We start from the raw sequence: 22,791 nt of genomic DNA on the forward strand, positions 1-22,791 counted from the left end.
CAGTCTCTCATGCTCAGTGAAGTCTGCCCGTGGCTTGTCCTTTTTGTTTGGTGTTGAGCTCACATCTTCCTTTCTCTGCAGTGCATCTCTCCCCCCCTCCTGCGTCTGTGTTTCCCACATTGTAGCCTTTTCCATCTCACTGTGTCCGTGTGGTATTGCATGGGGGGTGTTCCTTCAGCTTTTGATGTGCTGTTGATTTGTGTTGTTGTTGTGATGTTGGGGGGGGGGGGGGGGGGGGGGGGTTGCGGAAAACAAATCTGATTCCCAACCAAAGCCCCTCCGAGGGCTATTTCACAGGCAACACAGTGACCATGTCTGATCTCAGCAGGACAATTCCTATCATATCCCATCTCCATCACCCTCAAACATGGGCCTCCTCTCACTTTGTGTCCCCAAATGGGCTCACCTGCTCAGGGATAAAGAGCGTGGCTTTTTTCCCCTGACAAAAGTGTTGTCAAAAACAAAGCTGTATCATGGACAGAAAAAGCAAAAATCAGAAAATGGTCTATGAGTCATGGCCAGAGGTGGCCAGAGGAGAAATATGGCAATTTCCTCCATTTTCTCCTGGCAGGGTCACTTAAAGGGCCCCGTCTGTTTAGAGAGGAGCTGATGAGGCCCCGTCTCAGTTTAGAGAGGAGGTGATGAGGAGAGGAGGTGATGAGGCCCTGTCTCAGTTTAGAGAGGAGGTGGTGAGGAGAGGAGGTGGTGAGGCCCCGTCTCAGTTTAGAGAGGAGCTGATGAGGCTAATTGATGGCCCAGTAAAGAAATGCAAAACAAAACGTTTTCTTCATTTTCTCACAATCTTCTATGGTGACCTAACGAGCTCCGAAACACACCAATAAAGCTATGATGACACCCCCACCCCCACCCCACCTCAACACATACGACCCATACACACACATACGACCCATACACACACAGACGACCCATACACACACAGACGACCCATACACACACACACATACACACACACACACACACACACACACACACACACATACACTTTCTGAATGCGTAATCACCCCCTTTCCCACACATATGATAATGAGAAAAGAATTCTCAGCAGACACTAGCTGATGTTATTAATGAACATAAATGGGCAATTTTCCTGTGAGAAAATAATTCATTTCTGTCAGTATTCTTTCTCAGGGTCAGCTATGGTCCATACCCCATCCCAGCATCCCCAGGGTCACACAGTACCTTTGGCTCTTCCCTCTGCTGCGTGCCTAGTCATGGATCCTGTTCTCACCTCATGAGCTGATCACACACACATAATCGTGACATACACACACACACATATTCATCACAAGCACCACACACACACATCATTTCTCTCTGCCAAACACTAGCGCGTGTGCACACACACACTCTATTTCATGACTCATTTACCGCCAGAGGTAGAGAGAGACCTTTGATTTGTGACCGTCTCTCGCCGGAATGGGTCAGCTACCGTTGAAACTTCACTGCCATCTCACCCCCTTACTCTTTTCTTAGTCTTCTCTCTCAGTTGTTCTTTCTTCCGCTCTTTCTTTCACACCGTATATCTATCATCCCTTTCTTTTCTCCCACTGCTAAAGGTTATCCCTTCTCTGCACGGCTTCCTCACACTCAACCACTAATATTCTCTTTCAGTCTCTCACTCATTTTTCCTCCCCTCTTCTCACAGGTTGTTTCTTTCTTCCCTGTCTCTGTCTCTCTCTCTCTCCCCCCCCCCCCCTCTCTCTCCGTCAGCCCTGCTGAGTGGCTCTGAAAGGTTAACAGGTTCCCATTAGGCCCTAATAGAGCGAGCACTGACTCCTTATGTAAGACATGCGGGCAGACTGAGAAGCTCAATGAATCCCAGCAGGCAGACAGGCTGCTGCCCCCACCTTTTATTCAAAACCGACTGAATCAAAAGAAAGAAAGAAAACACACTGTCTCTCTGGTGGTGATCGGTCAAGTTCACTATACACTGTTCCGTTAATGATATCGATGGCACTCAGTGAACGTGGACACTATGAAATATACACCCGCACTTCACTTCACTTACCATATTCGATGCCCCATGCGATTCACAAACATACATAACATGCAATTTTCCCCTTTTTAATTTTACTGTTTTTATTTGTCAAGTTTTATGTCAATATAGCACTGTATATGTGCAAAATATTCGACCAATATCATGATTAGGTCTCATTTTCCAAATAGTTATCTCCAGTCATCTCCATCCACTCTAAGCTGTTTGATCTGGAGAGTTTTTTGATGAAGAGCCTTTGGCTATGCTCAGTGGCCACGTATCAAAGCAGCCTCCGGCCTTGAGCCACTGTCCTGGCTTTTAAAGAAAGTTGAAATGGAAGTGGAGAAAAGAGCGAGAGATGGAGTGGGAGAAAGGACATGCGAAAAAAATAGTGATGGGTGAAAAGAGGTAGACAGAATGATAGATGAAAGAGAGGAGAGAACACCTGTTCCCATGGATTGGCTGTAGAGTCAGGGCATGCAATTAGAGGAGGACAGAGCAGAGAGAGAGAGAGAGAGAGAGGATGAGTGCGGACGAGAGAGGCAGATGGAAGCAAGTAAGGCGAAAGAGAGGAAAAGCAATCGTGGAGTGGATGGGAAGGAATGGAGAGAGAGAGAGAGAGAGAAAGAGAGAGAGAATCTAAAAGGCTCCAAAGAGCAGTGGAGTGGTGGATATGATGTGATGCATGTGAGAAGAAATGATAGAGACAAAAGAGGGGTTCCGTGAGAGCGAGCACATCAATATATGGGCATTTAGTCCTTTCCCATCTCCTGGTGCTATACCCCATGTACACACACACACACACACACACACACACACACACACACACACACACACACACACACACACACCTGTGTCCACATGTTTCCCCCCCAATCTCTCAGACACACACACACCACTCACACAGAGCCCCCTCTCTTCTTCCTGCTGGACGACGTCAGAGACCACTGACCACCGCTGGGTCATATCCCACCTCTGACTGTTCATGAACGTCACCCAAATTCCCATAATCCCATCTGCTCTCTTTCATGTACTGGTTGCCAGGGAAACCCTTTTATGTGAGCATTGCTGGGGGATAGGACTCCACAAGAGGGATCTTCAAATAAACTAAACTAAGCAGCAGCAACAATTGAAAAAAATGGCACTTTTGTAAAAACCCTAAATAATCAAAGTACAATTAGGCCATACTCAGTCCCCTGGAATAATCGCTCCACTGAAATAATTTTCTCCCCACCAGACCCGGTTCTAATGAATGCTGTAATGTTGGACACAAACACATGATGTGAGACAACCTTTAACACAAAGAGAGTCTTTACTCACAAACCAGGAACTGAAGAAACTTAAGGGCTTAAACGATAGGACTAATGAGGTAACCAGAAACAGGTGGGCAGGGATCAATTAACAAGAAACTGGATTTAACAAAAGGGGCGTGAGAAGCAACACAAGGGACAGAGGCGGAGACAGAGACAGGGCAAACAAAAGCACATGACTATATAAACAAAAGCACATGGTAACCAAGGAAGTAAACAAAGCAGCACATGGCTACGTGAGCAAGAAATACCTAAAACCGTGAACCTGAGAACATAAAAACCCCAAACCATGACACCAGTAGTGACAGTCTTGTCATGCCCCTCCAGTCAAACTCATCTGGAGGGATAGAGAGAGAGAGAAAAGAAGGCAAGACACCGTTTTATTCAGATAAATCTCCAGGATGGGCCTTGATGCTGTTAACTCCCAATTGCGGTGCATCACGCCAGTGCCTTGAGGCTCTTTGATGTGGATTCGGATGGAGAGAGAGAGAGAGAGAGAGAGAGAGAGAGTACACCTCTTTTCTTTTCCTCTGTTCTCTTCCCTTTTGTTTCGCGTCTCTTCTCGCTGTCATGCTAAAATGACCTTAAATGGAGATGTTTTGTGGTCTGCGGCTGTCTGCGGCTGTCTACGCTGTACGTGTCTGAAGATTGACATTAATCTCCGCTGGCTGAGAGGAAGGTCCGGATCTCTCTGAAGTCCAATCTTATCTCGGAACCACCAGAACAGAGAGCCAACCGACGAGAGCAGGAGTTTTCCCATGCAGGCCCACTGAAGTGCAGAGCTGGCACGCAGGACAGAACATTACCATGGACTCAGTGGCATTCTTGTATTTTATTTTTTTACGTGATTTTAAAAAGTGATTTCTTTTTCATATCAGCAGACTTTGCCAGTGGAGTGATGGATTTTTATGATTTTTATTTTCCCTTCCCTGGGGGGGGATTTTCTCACAGTCAGAGTTTTAAAGGAAATTATCCCAATTTATCGTGAGGAAATGCAAGGTTATGAAGAATCGATGACTCAGGCATGCAGTACAGATCTGTGCAGGATGGATTTTTCAGTCACACTCCCGGCTGGAGTTGGACAAAAAATTGGCTCAGACCGTCCCACCACAGTTCATCACAGCACGCACCTTTGCGCTTACCTGAAATATGTTACACTGTAGGCTACCCACTGTACCATAGACCCAAACCACAGAGCTTAGCAGTAATTACATAGATGATTGCAAGTGTCAGATCTAAGATTCTTAATAGTCCGATAGGATATACAGTGGGGAAAAGAAGTATTTGAACCCCTGCCGATTTCGCAAGTTTGGCCACTTGCAAAGAAATGTGTGATCTATAATTGTAATAGTAGGTGTATTTTAACAGTGAGAAACAGAATATCAACAAAAAAATCCAGAAAACTGCATTTTATAACATTTTTGACTTAATTTGCATTTGATGCAGAAAATAAGTATTTGAACCCCTAGCTAAACATGACTTAGTACTTGGTGGAATAACCCTTGTTGGCAAGCACAGACGTCATACTTTTCTTGTAGTTGGTCACCAGGTTTACACACATCTCAGGAGGGATTTTGGTCCACTCCTCTTTGCAGATCCTCTCCAAATCCTTAAGGTTGCGTTTTCAATGGGAGCGAATGAGGTTCAAGCCCAATATTCCACGTTACATGGCCCCATCCATAGTCACCTCGATGCAGTGGAGTCGTCCTGTACCCTTGGCAGAGAAACAGCCCCAAAGCATAATGTTTCCACCTCCATGCTTGACGGTGGGGATGGTGTTCTTGGGGTCATATTCAGTATTCTTCCCCCTCCAAACGCGGCAAGTCGAGTTGATGCCAAAGAGCTTGATTTTGGTCTCATCTGACCACATCCTGTCTCCCAATCCTCCTTAGAATCATTCAAGTGTTCATTGGCAAACTTCAGACGGCCCTGTACATGTGCTTCTTTGAGCAGGGGGATCTTGCGAGTGCTGCAGTACTTCTTGTAGTTCTTGGGGTTATTCTGCACCTTTCGGATGATCACCGATACCGCACGAGGGGATATCTTGCATGGAGCCCCAGACCTAGAGCGATTGACAGTTGTTTGGTGTTGCTTCCATTTGCGAATAATCGCACAAATAGTTGTCTGCTTCTCACCAAGCTGCTTGCCTATGGTTTTGTAACCCATTCCAGCCTTGTGCAGGTCTACAATCTTATCTCTGACGTCCTTGGTCAACTCTTTGGTCTTGCCCATGGTGGTGAGGCTGAAGGTGTGAAGTATGATTCTTTGGACAGGTTTCTTTTATACACGTCACCAGTTGAGATCAGGTGTACCTTGTTAGGCCTAATGAGGACTAATCTGTGTGCTTCTTGGGCACATAACTGGTCATTGGGAGCCAGAATTCTTGCTGTTTGCTTGGGGGTTCAAATACTTATTTTCTGCATCAAATACAAATAAAGTCATAAATGTTATAAAATGCAGTTTTCTGGATTTGTTTGTTGATATTCTATTTCTCACTGTTAAAATACACCTACCATTACAATTATAGATCACACATTTCTTTGCAAGTGGCCAAACTTGCAAAATCGGCAGGGGTTCAAATACTTATTTTCCCCACTGTACTTCTGAGGACATTAGGTGAATGGTAATTGATTACATGTCAGGTCCAGAATGATTTGATAGAGAGCCAATGTATAGCTAGCTGACATGCTATGTTCTACTATAACCTATCAATATGTATTTTGATATGAAAGTGACCCCACTATGGCTGTTTGGCTGAACTCTATGAAGGGTGGCTTTGTGTGAAGCTGCACTTGAAAGTAGCCTAATCTAAAAGCACCTCAGCTTTATGATTCTGTTTTCATCACGCTACTCATGACACACTCCTGACACCAGCTAAGCCATCTGAGCTTGCCCCTTTGTACATCACCTTCTTCTGTTGTGCTCTTTTGACCTCCCACATCTTCATCTCCTCACCTTATTCCCCACTTCTCCCACCTGCTCACCACGCACAACAGTATCTGCGCTGCTGCTCCAGAAAGTCCTGCAACAAACAGGATATCTGGCAGCAGCAGAGTCTGTCTTGTTTTGTCCACAGTTTCTTTCCAACCTCATTTGCACTGCGCTTATCCATTTAGTCACACAGTTGTTTCGAGCCAAAGATGTTTAATGGTTGAGACTGAAACACAAAGGGGCTGGCCTAGGAAGATGTGATTGGGCCAGCCCCTGTCAGTTTAGAAACAACCAATGGCACACTGTACCTACTTTATCTGCCAGTCAAAAATGTTACGAATTAAAAAAAATAATTAAAGTCTAAATTTGTTGCCCCAAACTGTGCCCGGTGTGCCAGATGGCCTGCCCACCCCTGATATACGGCTTTAAAAAAGAGTCATACCACAACACTGCCAACATCCCAGTTTGTTTTTCCTTTTAACTGGTAATATTCTAGCAGGCTCTACCTAAGTAATGACATTGGCCTTGGAATAATTCTGAGTTTGTCTATTTTAACTTAAAGGTCATTTGTCAACATCGCACAGAAAAGGTTCTGTATTTGCCTTTTTTTCCAGCAAAAATCTGACCTTGATTGGCCATCAGCTGACCTGAAATGGGACCACTTAACAAACGGAAAAAATGGATTCACCTTAGCTACTCCAATCCAGAGAGGCCCAAATTTTGTTATCTCCCTATCATGAGAAACACATCATGAGCTTCAAAACAAGACAGACATAAATAGAGCTCTTGACCACTCCGGGCATCTGCAGCCGATGTAGATCAGTTTGGCATGGTGTTACAGACCCATTCCAGGCCATGTGATGAAGAAATGGTTCCTTTCAGAAACGTGATTTGTTGTGGAATATGATTTATTAAATATGCTTAGTCAGGTTGATGGGCTGTTCACACTGTACACATCAGCATGGTGAGTTGTGCAACAGCATACAAATCAGCTTGACAAAGTGAGATTTTGTGTGCATGTCTGTGACTACCTGCACATGAACATGTCCCGATTTTAGATGCCCCTTAATACTTGTAAAGGTTTGTACGAAAAATGACATCTGTATTGATATACTTTGTAGGAGAGGGAGAGAGATTTTCAACAAATATTAAAGAATATATTTGATGCAAGTCACATGTGCTGATGCATAACTGTAATGCAGTAATCCTGTTACCATTGTATTTTATTGAACAAAGGTCATTTTTTCTTTTTTCTTGACCAGATATGTAGAAGGCAAAAGGCAAAAAGGTGAGAGCTAGTTGCTTCACTGCAAAAAAATAATAAAAAAATAAAATAAAAAATGAGCGCAGAGGTTATGCGCCTTATAATTCCAAGAAACCACTATCAGAAAATTGACTATTAGCCTTCTGGGTATGCTGCATGTTTTGAGGAGCTGAGGAGGTCCAGTGCTGCTGTAGTGTGTGTTGATGTCCTTCACTGAAGCAGAATAAGCCACATCTGGTTCAAAATAGGTGTTGTAGCTAATGTAAAGAACCCATAGTTCCATTTGATGATAAATGCATTCTCATTTAAATCCTGAGGGCAAACCAACCATAAAGTGTGTTTAATGAAATTATCTAATAATAGGTTTTATGTTATAACAGTCCTGGGGCCACATGTATCAACGCTGCACACTAAAATCTTTTCAACACATGAAAACAATATTTATGAAAAGATGTGGGAAAGCATGTGTTCCTCAGCGCATAGCCTTGAGGTGGTGTACACACAATATTTGTCAGTTTTTTAGATTGGCGACACTAAAAGGAACTAACAGTCTCATTGAGCACGGAAACGCAGCTATCCTCTTGCATGCTACACAGTCCGAACACGTCCCTGAGGTGTTGGGGAGATGATCACAGCACCACCACAAGTCTGGCAAACGACACAAGCTTCGAGGACAAGAGGATGCAATCCCAACCGGAACAACTGTCTCTGAAACTTTGGTCGACACATCAGTCATGCAAATTCAGACACCGATAATGACATTGAAGGAACTTGGCATTAGTCATAATTGATTCCTGGATCTGTCATTTGAGAATTGAAGAATGATATATTATTTGCCTTGTGTTTCTGTTAACATAATCCTGCTTCTTTTAAATACTTCATTTGGTTGAACACATTTGAGTTGAGTCAAAAATTGTATACTTTCTGCAATTATTTACCTGTATTTGTAATTTTAAGCATATATATATTATGGTCTTTTATTCATTCAACACTACCCTGTATTTGTGTTTGCCTAACTATGTTGTTGCCTTATTAAAGGCTTGTTCTAGGCCAGGGGTTTGGTGGGGCACTCCACCAAAGATAATTGTTATATACTTCCTCACTACTCTAATAAATTGTAAGGTGTTACTTGACTAAAGTGATCCTGACTAAAAGGAATTTCCTGATGATCTGTCACAAAGACCTGTGATGGAGAGGAAGTGCACTATTCTTCAGTGCGTTTTCATACCACAGCACTTGGGTTCACTTGAAGATGGCTTGTAAACAGCCCAGGGTAATGGATGAAACAGTTGGGGAAAAAAACAGTCATCTGATTATGTAGCAGTGAATGGCAACAGTGTAGAAACGGTCATTGCCAGCAGTGGTACCACTGACAAAAAATCAACATATGAAGAGGTGGCAGTCAATGGCTGACCACATAGCTGCCATGGTAGAAATACATACATCTGTACATGCAATACATGCATCTGTTCTGAAAGCGAATGTAGCAAAACAACTACCTTTGAAATGATCAAACACTGATAAAAATCAAGCAGGCCTCACGGGCGAACCTCCACCTGTCTATGAAATGATCAAACCCTGAAAATGAGACCATCATGACTGAGTGCTTTGGGAGGTTCAGAGACAAGCATACAGGGCATGGAGATAATTGAATTTCCCACTAGAAGGAGAAAACGCTCTGTTTTTTGGAAACTACTTCTGCAAGTGGTGCTTTTCTTGAAAAGTAAAATTTGTAGAATTGAACCCAGAGGTTGACTGTGCTCTAGCATCTTGGACAGTTCCCTTTTCCTTCCTTCAGTCTGGATTTGTCATTTGTATTAAGTACATCACAGAGTAGAGTACATGAAACTAGAAGAATAGTTCATGAAATCATAGACAATCACAAATGCAGCAAATGACTTTCAAGATCTTTATTTACATTTTCGATTTGTAAATGTACTGACAAAATGAACATTGCCCCACTCATGAAGACTATTCTGTGGTCTGTATGTGCTGTGTGTGGTGATATGCAAACTGAGAAATGATGCCAGGACACAGTCCACAGGACACAGTCCACAGCTGCACACAAACCTACAGTATGTGCCAGACTGAACGGGGATGACAGGTGGAGGCTCTCCCCTGGGGCCTGCTTGGTGTTCTTCAGTGTCACTGTTGTCCTGCAGTCTTTATAAACACTGAAGCATAATTAGAGGTATGACAGTATTAAGAGAGAGCATTGAGTACGATGTAATGACAACAAGGTTATGCAGTCTTTTGGCTTTCAAATGTCACTGTTGGCAGTAGGTCAACATATTGTACATCAAGAGAAAATACCTGAAATTAGTTAGAAATGGCTTCTAAGAACACAGAAAACTTTTTTCAGTACTCCCTGTGTTTCATTGCCGACTACTGCATGAGCTACAGGAACCCCTCGTCCATGGCCATCGCTCACATAAAGAGTGAATAAGGGAAATGGACATTGGTTGTAAATTGTAACCACATTGGTTGAAAGTACACAGTGGGTTGTGTTAGCAAACACAATAGACAATCATTTCATAATTGGTGTCTGAAACACAATAATCATGTCTTTATTTTGAGTGAATGGCAAACATGTTCTCGTAGAGATCCCTTTAGTAGTGCCTCGACACTCTACCAGTAATTGCGAAGAAATGTTTTATTTTGCATCGCGCCGGTTCTGACTAGTTAAATAAATTTTAACTTTTATGTTTCAGTAATCAAGTCTGAAAAATGAGGATTCTATCAGGTATCCACCATTCCCATTTTATTGATTAGGAAGCATACTATTGATATGCCCTTAGTAATGCATCAACCACATGGACCATCACATGGTGCACTTCAACAGTGGGAGAGCACCTAAGGTATATGCATTTCTTGTGTTAAGTTATAATTCTTGTTCATACTCTGAGAAATTACAGTTTGAACTAAAGAGTAGGTGATGACAAAAATAAATGATATTTAGATCAGGAAAATTCCAATGAGGTAGATGTGTTAACCCAGAAACTATATTAAAAGCATGTCCCTGGGTCAAGAACTATTTGCCAAGGACCAACTAATGCTAATTTATTAACAAACCCGGCTACTACATTAAAACAACTCCCTGGGTCCCTGGGTCAACAACTCTCTTTTTCCAGACTCAACAAACACATACGTTAACTAACCCAGATACCATACTGTAATGGTGAAGTCCCTGGACCAAGATAGTTATGTCTTTCCAGTCAAATAAGACAAAACGTTAATGTTTAATCTAGCCAAAAACCATATGAAATGTATATTTTGTGAGTCAAGAAGGTGTTTTGGTCTAAAAGTAGTGAGCTATCAACATAAATGGCATGCATTAACCTGAGGAAGACAAACAACAGCCAAGATAGCACTCATAAAAGCTTGTTAATGGGTGTCTTTTGGTGATATAATTGCCAGTGTCGTGCTGTAAAACATTTTCTTGCATTTTCCCAGGGTGCCGTCCTGGACCAAAGAACTAGTGCATAGCCTGGATGGCTAGTGAGAATGACAAGTGTGTTTATCTCATATGACCACAAACCATCTTAATTACTTTAAAGATGATCCCAGTTGCTCATAAAATACTTAAAAAGTAACAAATTGTTGCATAGTGTTGCTTTGACATTAATTAAACAATTTAGCATAATTAGCCTACATGAGATAACTCTAGATAGTTAACTGTCTGTCCCAAACATTTAGCTAGAGCACATTAACCCCTAAAACTAATAACTCAAGCTGAAAAATGAGGCTAGGGAACATTCGTTCAGATGACAGTAATTTTATGATGTTATTCTATGTAAAACCATAGCCAGAAAAGTACAGTTGCGTTAGATGAATGAATTGAACTCTTTGTGACTGAGTCTCTTGACTGAAAGGAAATAATTAATGTTAACGTTATCAATTGGATAATTTGGTAGTTAAGCTACTTTCTTCTGCCTGATATTTAGCAGTTAATCGCAAACCTAGTGAGATTATTCACACAAGGACGCAATTGTTCGTATATTTGCATGAAATATTGCAAAACAGAGAAACGGATGTGAATCCACCAAATACATTTCACATTAGAGTTGGTGCCAATCAAAGCAATGATTCCTTCTACTTTTTTGAATTTCAAACTAAAATGTCTTAATTTATCTTGATTTATGATGCCTTGGGAACAGCAAATACCGAAGGATATCAGGTAGACCGAATAAATGTATGGACAGTATATGTACATCTTTTTGCATAGGAACAGTCGTATGCATGAATTACGCACAGATTCATGCACACATCGTGTGGGAAAATGTCTCCTGGGGTTCACCCCACTGATGTAGGCCAATGCAGATTTATAGCTGGTTTCAGATTCACATCATGTGTGTGGATGTGTGTGGCAGACCGTCAGGGCCTGCTAAGCTTTTTCTGAAGGCCTAACAGTTTTCAAAATGAGGAAATGATAATGTATTCATAAATAATATTTTAGTTTACTGTTAATAATCATAAAACCCAAGGTCCGCCACTGGTGAATCTCTGTTAACAAACGCAATTTACTGAAGTCCTACAGCAGCAAAGCCTGCTTGTCCACAACACGCCATTAAAACCACACCCAGTAGTGTCATGGAAACATAGTAATGCCATTAAAACCACACCCAGTAGTGTCATGGAATCATAGTAATGGGCAGCTTGTGTGTGTTGTGTTGTTTTCTTTTGTCGCAGTGTGATCAGGGAAGGATTTTTCCATCCAGTCACTGATGAACGCAGCTGTGTCAAACTATTCTGCATGACCATTTACTAATGGCTTTGCAGATACAAACAAGAAAAACGACCCAAACGTACCTCATTTAAGGCTCTATACTGGAGTGGGGAGAGAAAGTAGATGTGGATCAGATTCTAACCTGGGTTCCCATGGGCACTGAGGCCGTGTAGTGAGGGCCCAGTCATGCCATGACACCCCTCATGCCATCGGGTTAAGACCTGTTCTCTGTTCTTGTGGACAAACCCCACCTCTGCCCTAGATCCTCTTTTCCTTTGTCTCACTTTCTCCCCATCTCTCCTCCTCACCTCTCACCTCCTCTCATCTCCTCTCACTTCCCCCACATCTCTCCTCCTCACCTCTCACCTCCTCTCATCTCTTCTCCTATCATCTCATCTCACTTTGCCCAATCTCTCTTCCTCTCTCCTCTCCTCTTATCTTACTTTGCCCAATCTCTCCTCCTCTCCTCTCCTCTCATCTCACCTCCCTCCATCCCTCCTCACCTCTCTCATCACATCCCTCTATTATGGCTCAGTATGGTTCATTTCATCCTCATTTACTCGACTCGTTTTCAGCTCAGCTGTTTGTCAGAAGCTGTTTTACAGTGTCACATGAACCTGATCTACCTTAACCCTGACCATAGTGGAAGGCCATCACAGAAGAATGAACAGGCACTCAGACACACAGGAAAGGCAATGACTTTCTGATTGCATAGATGTGATGCCTCACCTCCAGGACTTCTAAGCCTTGCAGATCTGCTTGTCAGCATTTGTTCTAGTGCAAAGCCAATAGAGATGCCAGCCTCTTTGCATCCACTAATGAATGGGAATTAGTCTTGTTGCATGTGTTGGGCTTACTTCTAGAAAGTCCTCGATACATTTGTTTCTCTTTTTTTTCTCCCTTATCTTTTTTAAAGCTTTTTTCTTAGGGAGTCAGCACTATTGAAATCACCTGAAGCCTTTGGTGGATTATCCAACTCTGAATCTATTAGATTCACAACACAGGTTAGCAGTGTATCACATACATGAGACACACACACACACACAGAGAGAGAGAGAGAACAGAGAGGACCAGAGAGTGAGAGAGAGGGGGCAGCTACATCCCTGGAGTAGAAATGAGCTGTCTTATTTTCTATGTTGATCATCTACCCCCATGAGTTCATGAGCCTCTGAAATTGGCATTAGAGGCTGTGGACATAAAATGAGCTGTGTGTGAATGCATATGTGTGTGTGTGTGTGTGTGTGTGTGTGTGTGTGTGTGTGTGTGTGTGTGTGTGTGTGTGAGTGTGTGAGTGTGTGTTCTCCAGAGCACCTGAAAGCACCTGAGATGTACAATGAGTCAATGAATGAACACATGAATGGGTAGCATATTAGTAAATAAATACTGAGATGTGGGGTATGACACTTAACATCTGCCATATAATGCATAAACTTTGACGTATAGCCACTGGTACAGCAATGCTTATTTGGTCAGGCCAGACTATGGCAGAGCATTGGACTAAGCTGGTGACTGTATTGGACTGAGCCGGTGACTGGACCATTTCTCAACACCATGAGAGAAGGAGTGATGAGCAGAAGAGAACTATGACAACAGAGAGGAGAGGAGGTGACCGTGGGAAACTAAAAGGGAGGACCGAGGGGAGGGAGAGGAGAGGGCAGCGCTAGAGGCAGGGGGGAGGTGGGCCTCTAGTGGTGTCAGAGATGGAGGATGCAGAAAGTGAGTGAAAGGGAGGAGAAGTGAAGGTCACTCCTCAGGTGTCAGGGACTCTTGCACACACAGTCATGCACACATACTCTCTCTCTCTCTCTCTCTCTCTCTGATATGCACAGTCAGACACACATGCTCTCACTAATGCACACACACACACACACGCACACGCACACACACACACACACACACACACACACACACACACACACACACACACACACACACACACACACACACACACACACAGACTCACATCCTGCTGTTAGTGAGGGACAAGCATTGGAATATGGATCTCTCTGTTTCATTTTTTATAAGTTGTCCCGCCGGGTAGCCAGTGTGAAGTGCTTTTTCAGATTAATGTTATTGCCTTACCTTGTTAGCGCATGATGGTTACGTTTGACAGCTCATTGTGGAGGTCGCAGAAACAGGTGGTGAGGACGTCAATGACAGTTTAACATTCCATGGCTCCTCAGAACGCTCCCATGGGCTTTTGGGATGAAACCAATCGTCCCAGCATACTTTGCGTTTTCGCCCCAACATCAAACCAGACCTGGGCTGTGAATAGTCTTTTTTGCTTAGGAAGGAAGGAATTAAATAACCCGGAAGTATCGCTGGAGCAAGAGCTGGTCGAAGTCTACAAATACTAAGGAAAGGTACTTCAGTGCTTCCTTTCAAGTCTCCTTTAGCATAGGGTACACTGGACCATCCTTTAATAAAGGAAAAGAGATGATGCCACCCCCCAATTTCAGCAACATTTGAAGGCCAACGTCAACATCTGTTATCACATAATTACGTAGCCTAGTGTTAGTGCAGTTGGATTCTCTTATCGCTGTGGTTGTCTTTTCCTAAGTCCCCATGAATTCTCCCTGACCTTGATGGAAGAAAGTTGTGAGCGGTTTGGAAAAGACATAGGACTGTGATTGTGGCAGCACCCGAGGCCTGCTGTGAGCATGGATCTGCAAATAGCCCCGCCCACAGGAATTGATTGGGCGAAAGGCAGATGAGGTTATTGATTGTCTTTTTTGTGGTCTTTGAAAAGCCTCCTTTCGATTGAAGATCACACGGCAATATTGTGCAACTGCCCCACTAACTCAATCTCTACACTCTTCCTCTTCTCCTTCATCCTCCTCTCTCTTGTCTTCCTCCTCTTATTGATGCATTTCTCATGGGGTCCTCTGCTTGGCGTGCTCCAACCTGAGATGCATCAATGTATTTTTTATCGCCTAGTTAAAAGCGGGTTTGAAAAGATGAGCCATAAATCTTTTTTAATCGCATCAGTTTCAGAGGAGGAGGTGCACTCCTCGCTACCCTGGACCAAGCTGCTCCCTATCTGATCTACTTTAGGGCAAGAGTGTTTCTCTGAGGACGTTTTGCCTCTAAATTAAACTGGAGGGTATTGTGATGCTCCTCCAGATAAAGCTTCTGCCACCTCCGGTCTGAGTGTGGGCCAAGAGGCATTGCTGAGGAAATAAACCCACTAAATTTCATTTGGGCTCCTAGATGTTGTTTTGCACCTCTCCTCTCGCTTCCACAGGAGTTGTCAGATATATGGTATTAATTTAGAAAGCTGCTGCATTTAGGTCCATTTTTATCAGAATAAGTGAAGATGAAGTAATGGAAAACTGAGGTTGACGGCAATGTTACTATGGTTTATATCCTGAGATACGGATTATCCTTATATGCTGAGATTGGTAATCTTGGTTTGCTCCCATTATTTGATGAAATATGTTGAATGGAACAGCCGAATGCTAGGAACTTTCATCGCATTCATTTTGCATTTATTTGTCCTTTATTTTCAGTTATGTTGAATGCTACTTTTTATTTAGCTCCCTACAAAGTGAGTGGGCATTGTACCACAACTAGTTTTTTTGCCACCGTATTGTCTATATAGTGTGTGACATCAGTGATGTGAGAGAGCAAGTACTTTTTCTATAACATTTTCTTACATTTTTTGGGCTCAGAGCACCAATATAAACATGAATATTAGCCTTAAAATAATACACTTCGATTCTAACAGTAGGTCTATGCTAAGGCTTCTTTCATGTCAATTTTCTGAAAGTGTCCTTTGCAGCTGTTTTACCCAACAAAAAGGAGACGTGCGGATGCTAAGAAATCTCACTCAACTTTCCAACTTGACTCAGTCTCTCAGTACACAAAAGCATTTTAAAGATATGGTCCTCACGTTCTGTTTAGCTACTTCGCCATTATAAGTGATACAGGCATGATGTACCAAGAATTAAAGCCCCAACACGCATGGTTTCTCAAGTGTGGTCTGCACATGCTCAGTAGCATTGATTATTCAACTCGTGTTAATTAACTTCATTATATTCTCAAGCAGAATATAAATGACTGTTGGGTTTCTGCCTCCTTTCATCTCTCTCTGGTTCTCCCCCATCCTTTATGGCTTACAAGTTGGAATGTGTTTTGATGCTTTTTTTCAGAGTCTTGTTTTTCAGCACTGTGTGTGTGGAGAGAGTGTGTGTGTGTGTGTGTCTGTATGTGTGTGTGTGTGTGTGTGTGTGTGTGTGTGTGTCTGTATATGTGTGTGTGTGTGTGTGTGTGTGTGTGTGTGTGTGTGTGTGTGTGTGTGTGTGTGTCTGTATATATGTGTGTGTGTGTGTGTGTGTGTGTGTCTGTTTGTAAGTGTGTGTGTGTGTGTGTGTGTGTGTGTGTGTGTGTGTGTCTGTATATGTGTGTGTGTGTGTGTGTGTGTGTGTGTGCGTGTGCGCGTGTGCGCGTGTGTCTGTGTTTTTGTGGCAGAGGCGCCGGGGTGAGTTGCGCGGGTCTGGTTCGGAGGCGAGTCACATGGCAGTGGGTCTGCTGATTGCACTTTCACATTTTGTTATACGGCTGTGGGCCCTGAGTACCACCCATATATGTAACGTGTGACAGACCACCAACATCTTCATTTGTCAAACGGAACAACAGGGGCACTGTGAGGGTTCAGAGAATTCAACATAAAACATAGTGTGCACCAGCACAAGATCCTTTCTTATGCGGTTGTGGCCACCAGGGCAAATTAGCCAAAGAGTGAGACCATTTAGGCCACTGGCAACACACAGTATATTTTAGTACCCTGTAACAAAAACATCAAGATGCTTAACATATACAGCACGTACACGGAATTGGAAAGTGAAAACCGGTTTGGTCATTGCTTTCCAAGACATTCTATGTTGGAAAACTATAAACCTTTCTCTCATAATGTTTGTAGAAAGTAATTAAAACACCATGACACAGTATCACATCATATTATGGGCACATTAGACAACATTAAAGTAGGTATAAATGGACAAGGTTGTCAACTCTTAGCTGGTATATTTCAAATATGTCATGAAATGGAGACCGGTAGTGATTCAAATGCTCTGAAGAGACACAAAACACCAGACAAAACATTTGTAACTTATTATGGCTTCAACTTTTTAATGGGGGAGAAAAGATTACGGAGGTTCGACAGAGCCAAAATAGAGCATTGTTATTCATGGCATTTTGGTCCCAAACAGTGCAATCTGGAAGGAATAAAGGGGTACAGAAGAAAAGAACAACTAATGTTGGAGCTGCGCCAGCTGATTCCATACAGAACTTGAGAGGGAGAATCAGCTGGAGAAACTCAGTTGTGTGCACAACAGCTGAATCATAAGCACGGGGATGAGGAAGAGAGGAAATACATCTGTATATTGTCCATACAAAGAATCTCTTGTAACTTCTAACTTGTATAGATAGATATCTGCATTTGTTAAAAGGCTTTTGGCTGTGTGGTATATGATTTCAACAACACTTGTAAAGTGGACGAGAAAATGTATTTAGATAACATACACCTTTAAAATGTATTTAGATAACATACACCTTTACCGATGCCTATCTTTCAACACACCTTGTCGGACACTGAAGTTGTGGTAGACCAACCTCCTCAAATTTCTGTTTTGTTAGGAAGATTGGAAAGTGCTCATTGAGAGGTTAATCTGATTAATCAGAAAACAGCAAACATCAAGCTGTGTACCTTTTAGAGAGAGGAAGGAAATAAGCATTTGCCAGATGAATAGATTTATAAAGGTGGGAGGACAGCAAGCCTTGGCACTATTGCCTCTCAATGCTGTCGATACAAAAGTGTCAAGGCGTTATCCCCATATGTGTACCGTCATTATATATCTAACCCTGTGACACTATGGTAATGTTGACTGCGCTTTGTTAAAGACAGATAAGCATACCAGCACTTCCATTAGCCGCCTAGGCTAATACACCACGTAGGTTTTTGATCCAGGTCAGAAACCCCACAGAAATGTAAGAATAGCTAACTGTATGGACACAATGCATCTGTTAACAACCAACTGTGCTGTTCTTGTTGTATTTGTTGTATGTGTTTATTGGCTTTTAGCGAGTTAGCATAGGCTACTAGATTTAGACAAAGCCATCACAATGAATGCCTCTTTGAACAGGTAAGACAATAGCAGCAGAGACTGGGGCTGTTGACTAGGCCAGCCATGGGTTGTCACGAGTCAGTGGTGTCACTCAGTGTGCTGACGCACGGACCTCGGTGCCTTAACCCTTATCAGGCGCCATGGACCTACATTTAGAACAGCAACGATAACTAGTGCATACACTAATAGGGGCCTATCCTTTTTTGTGCTGTAGGTATGCGTGTGTATGTGTATGTGTGTGTGTCTGTCTGTGTGTTGGTATGTGTGTGTGTGTTTGAGTATGTGTGTGTGTGTGTGTGTCCTCATCTTACGGATGCAGCCTGAGCCATTACGCACAAAGCCTGCTTTCTTCTCCCTCCATGAGTGGGATAAAGATCCATTTTTCACACAGCAGAAGTTATTTTAACTCTAACACATTCATCTGAGGACTGCGGAGGACTGGAGAGGCTGCACTGCCCACTTGCAAAACTAATCTTACAGTACCCAATCTCTCTCATACTTTCACTCCCTGCCTTGCGCACACACACACACACACACACACACACACACACACACACACACACAGAGACACAGACACACACACACACACACACAAACACACACACACAAACACATACTCCAGCTCAAAAGAGGTGAAGAGAGTGTGGACACTATGATAAACATCTCATTAAACTTTTCTGCTTCTATGCCTCTCCTCCGGTACTCCTTTAACAGAGATGGATGTGTGTGTGTGGGTGTGTGCGGTTATTTCTTGTCCCAAGCATAGCGATAGTGTCGTCTGCTGCCTGAGAGCCCTACCTATCAGCAGTGGGTTTCATAATCCCTCCCTCTCTCCCTCCTTCCTCTCTCCTTCTCCTTCTCATTCTCATTCTCCTTCTTCTTCTACTCATCTACATTCCTGCTGTCATGATGCGGTTATATCTCACGAACCACTGGGTTGTTATGATTTAAGACACTGTCTGCGCCTAAGGAGTGAACTCCTGAACCGCTGGCCCCCTGCCCCCGGCGGGATGTCTGGGGGGATGTGCTGCCCCTTGGCCTACATCCCAGTGTGGAAGCGAAGGGGAGCCATGCGGTCATGTGAGCTGGAGGTGGTTTTAATCACAAAAGCATCACATTCCAGCTGTGGATTTCAAACATTCCTCCACTTTGAAGACACAGCACGTGTGTATGGCCAGGAAAGGCGATTACTATAGAAGAGGATTTACACTAAAAGGTCCTACAGAGTCTTACCTCCTAAGGCACTGATTAATAACAGAATTAGCTTGTGGGCTACCATTTTTTCTTGTTCTCCCTAGTGTCAGAATATGAAGGCACATCAACACACAAATGATTTGGGAAAACAGCCATTTTTCTTTCTTTCTTCCTTCCTTCCTTTCCTTTTTCTTTTTCCTTCTATTTCCTGAAAGGGTTTAAAAGACAGTGTCCAACCTTCAAAAATCAACGAAAAATGTAAGTGTATGGATGTTAGCGTCTTTGGGTACTTAGAAAAGCGCTATATACGTTTAAAGTATTATTATTAATATCTGTGGAAAGGTGAATTTCCCTTTCCAACGTGAACAGTAACATGGACTAATTAACTCTCGTTGCCCAGCAAAAGCGGGAGAAAGAGACGGCACTCCCATTGACCCGCAGGAGCGGGAGAGAGAGAGAGACATTGCACGCACACACACACACACACACACACACACACACACACACACACACACACACACACACACACACACACACACACACACACACACACACACACACACACACACACACACACACACACACACACACACGCATAGCCATGTCTGTCGCTAGCTACCCATACCATGCAGCTGTGGGCATGATGGGCTGTGAGAGTTTGGCGCGAGTTCGGATGTGAACGCCATTGTTTGTTTGCAATGCCATTGCTTGTTTGCAACGCGGTATAACCGCAATATGAACGGAAAGTATAATTCACCATTATCACTGTTCACCTGTTTATTATCATTACATCCATTATCATGTCATATCACCTTTACTCTCTGTTTCAGCATACAACCCCGGTTAATACATCCATACAGACATACTCACAATCACTCCCGTACTGCTGTTTGTTTGCGGAAGCGCCGCTAAGGAGTGGTATTTCTCCACGTCCCACAGGGAAGGGAGATGGTAATTGCCATGAGGGGTGTTTGATGTGATGTTTGTTATGTATGTTTGTTAATATCATGGGTGGTATGTGTAAATATGGTAAATGTATTGTTATGGGAACATTGGTAAGCTTGGTGGTGGATTAATGTCTTTGTTAATGTAATATATGATGTGAATTATAGGACTAATGCAGGGAGGGTTACCCCACTTAGATGGTTCGATCCGATTGGAGCTTATTGGTCCAATCTAGCCTAATGGGGAGCATTATGAAAGCCTGCCTCATTCCTTTGGAAGGGGTGGGTGTGAGGAGTGTTTACTGGATGGAAGGTGAAGTACATGCGAGTTGAAATGCTGTTGGAATACTTTGTGAATACGGTTATTTTGCAGTTAAAACTAGTAAGCTAGTTGCGAGTACGGTTTAAGTACTGATTTATGTTTGTTTGTTTTTGTACATATGTTTGGTGCTGGAGCCAATAAATACAAATATATATATTTTTCTACAAGAACTGTCATCCCGTGCCCCGTGGTTTGTTCCTCTCCACCACTATCTCTAGTCGCCACATCCCCATAACGTGGGGTGACCGAGCGGTCCCTCACATTTGGTGGCAGTGGTGGGATTGTGCGCCAACCGAGACACTGGGGAAGAGAGGACGAAAGCCAACCCCGCCACGACGGACAATGGCATACCGACAGCTAGCCAGAGATGACCTGGAGGAGGTCGAGCAGCCGGAGGAAAACCAGACGGAGACTGGTGCCAGAGCCGAGGTGGCTGGGGGACTTACAGAGGGGTCAGACCTAGCTGGATTGCGGCAGCTACTAGAGCAAACCCTGAAGAATCAGGAGAAGGACTCGTTCAAACAGGAGCAGCGCTGGAGGAGTGTCCAGCTCCAGTTAAATCAGTTCCGGGAGGACTTTGAGGAAGGGAAGAGGAGCGAACGGTGGTCACCACCGGTGAGCCCACCTTCATCTCCACCGAGGCCTCAGCATGCACCTGCACCGGCACCGGCAGCAGCAGCAGCAGCAGCAGCACCAGCGGCAGCAGCAGCAGCAGCAGCAGCACCAGCGGCAGCAGCAGCAGCAGCAGCACCAGCGGCAGCAGCAGCCACACCGATGGCCTGGACTAAAAGAGCCATTCCCAGGCTAGAAGCGAGGGACGATATAGAGCAATATCTGACCACTTTTGAGCGGCTGGGAACGGCCTATCGCTGGCCCAGGGAAGACTGGGCAGTGTTTCTGGTGCCATACCTGACGGGGAAAGCCCGCAGTGCCTATGTGGCGATGGACATCAATCATGCCATGGAGTACGACAGGGTGAAAGAAGCCATCCTGTTGAAGTATGAAATCAATGAGGAGGTGTATCGGAGGAGGTTCGGGAACCTGACGTCAGGCCCGGAGAAACCCCACGAGAGCTGTACACACGCCTCAAGGATGTATTCCAGAAGTGGAATTAGACCGGTGGGAAAGTCGGTTGAAGACATCTCTGAGGTACTGATCATGGAGCAGTTTTTCCGAACACTGACACCAGACATCAGGGTCTGGGTGAAGGAGCACCAGCCCCAGACGGGGAAGAGAGCGGCAGAGCTGGTGGAGAACTTTGTCTCAGCACGACAAGGTCACCAGAACTTTCGCCTGCAGCCAAGCCCCAGACCAGTAGCCAGAGGTAGGTCTGAGTGGTTTAGTCAGAGAGATGGCCCAAGGACCAGAGAGCAGACTAGAATGCCTGCTAGGGGGTCTATTACCCCAGCGAGGCCCAGAACAGCTGCGTATGAAAGGGCAGAGGGCCCCATAGTGTGTTACTCTTGTGGAAAGGAGGGACACATAAGTCCAGAGTGCCCAGCTATGCGGCCAAATAATGCTAGCCATAGTTGCATCCCAAGGCCAGAGAGGGAGGCTAGTGACATTATGGGGAGGCTACAGACTACCCCAGCCATAGTCAATGGGAAGGCTGTCATGGCCTTACTGGACACAGGGAGCACCCAGACACTAGTGCAGCCTAACCTAGTGGAGAATAGTGACTTTGTGCTACACGGGAAGCTGAGAGTAGCATGCGTCAATGGTGACGAGCATGAGTATCCCACTGCAGAAGTCTACTTGGAAGTAGGGGGTCAGACTTTCCAGATGACTGTGGGGGTGGTAGAGAGACTGAGCCATCCTGTGGTGATAGGGCATGATATCTTAGTTCTGCCTGAGTTGTTAAAGACTAGCAGCCCAGTTAATATGGTTATGACCAGATCCAAAGTAAAAGTGCAGCCCCAAGAGCCTGAAAAGACAGTCGAGCCAGCAACGGCGAGTACTCTGCCTGAGTGGCCATTTGC

The sequence above is a fragment of the Clupea harengus genome, chromosome 7 (assembly GCF_900700415.2).
Source record: "Clupea harengus chromosome 7, Ch_v2.0.2, whole genome shotgun sequence".
Taxonomy (NCBI): Eukaryota; Metazoa; Chordata; class Actinopteri; order Clupeiformes; family Clupeidae; genus Clupea; species Clupea harengus.